The following is a 1,206-nucleotide window of genomic DNA, read 5'->3' as shown; positions in this document are numbered from 1 at the left end:
TAGGCCTCACATCCTGATGATTGTTCTTGCCTAATGAGAAAAACCAGAGAAGAACGACATCATCACAAGCAAATAGGACATCATCACAAGCAAATAGGAGGCTGGAGCTGGAGTTGGTGGCTGGAATGGTGTGAAAGGAAAATAATGTTGGCTGGCTGGTGGCTGGAAACTGGTGCTGGAGCGATGTGAGAGGAAAATACTGTTGAGTTGGCTGTAGCTGCCGTTTGTGGAGACGACGGCAAGATCGAGGAATTTCTGCATCACAGCAAATGACAGGTTCATCTTAATGTATTGTTCTTGTCGTTGTTCTTGCCGTTGGATAAGAAGAAAAGGAGGAGAGGAGGCCATGAGGACTCGAGACTATGGGACGCCATGGCCACCATGGTTGGAGCAAAATCGAACATGGCTACAAGGCCTAGAACTTCGGCAAATAAGCATGAATCCAACGGACTTACATTTCTTTACACTGGAAGATGGATTTTTTCATCCTTACGTTTGGTGGTCGCCGGAAATGGATGCATCGCCATCTGCTCCTCGCCGTCGACGAGGAATCCCACCATCTTGGCTACCATCGCCGGAGGCGCCCACACCAACGGCGAATCCTCCATGGCCGCATCAAAGGCGGCATCAGCGACGGCTTTGCCGGCGCACGCACCCTCGCCATCGGCGGCCGGCCCTTGGCCGGTGCAGGGGGCGGCCCGAGGTGGCGTTTCGCGGTGGCCGCAGGGGCTGCGCGGCCGCGGCGCACCCGCAGGGCGCCGCGCGGCGGGGCACCGGAGCGTCGGCGGCGCACGCCGGCCGCTGTGGCGCCTGTGGCGCGCTCGGCGCGGCGCCCTCCGGCGCCCCACGCTGGAGACGGCGAAGGCGGCGGCGGGGTGCTAGAGACAGTGGCAGAGCTAGAAATTTATGACCGGGTATGCCATATGTAAAAAAAATTCAAAATCAAATACGAAATATAATGGACAAAAAGTTATAATAATAATAACAAATTCACAATAGTGATCCAAGTATAAATTGTAAACATGAATAATTAAATAATATTATAAAATAGTGGTCCGAGTAGGGCCACCGGTCGCAGAAGGGTCGCAGAAGGTGCGCCGCTTGCTGGCATCTTGGGCGCCACTGCAAGGCCGACAGTGCCCAGTGCCCCAACGGGCCGGTGGTCGGCACCTTCCGTCCTTCGCAACTCGCGTTAGGAGGAGAGGA

General features: G+C 55.2%; 1 long non-coding RNA gene across 1 annotated transcript; it reads right to left on the bottom strand.

Moving 5' to 3' along the window:
* Nucleotides 1-252: 252 nt before the first annotated feature.
* LOC120682742 lies at nucleotides 253-812 on the bottom strand. Its single transcript, XR_005678593.1, has 2 exons — nucleotides 494-812; nucleotides 253-415 (listed from the first exon to the last, which is right to left on the bottom strand). It is a non-coding gene; the product is annotated as an uncharacterized LOC120682742 (long non-coding RNA).
* Nucleotides 813-1,206: the final 394 nt, after the last annotated feature.

The sequence above is a fragment of the Panicum virgatum genome, chromosome 7N, assembly GCF_016808335.1.
Source record: "Panicum virgatum strain AP13 chromosome 7N, P.virgatum_v5, whole genome shotgun sequence".
Classification (NCBI taxonomy): Eukaryota; Viridiplantae; Streptophyta; class Magnoliopsida; order Poales; family Poaceae; genus Panicum; species Panicum virgatum.
Note: the sequence above shows the minus strand (reverse complement) of the source record. Positions and strands in the feature narration are given on the sequence as shown.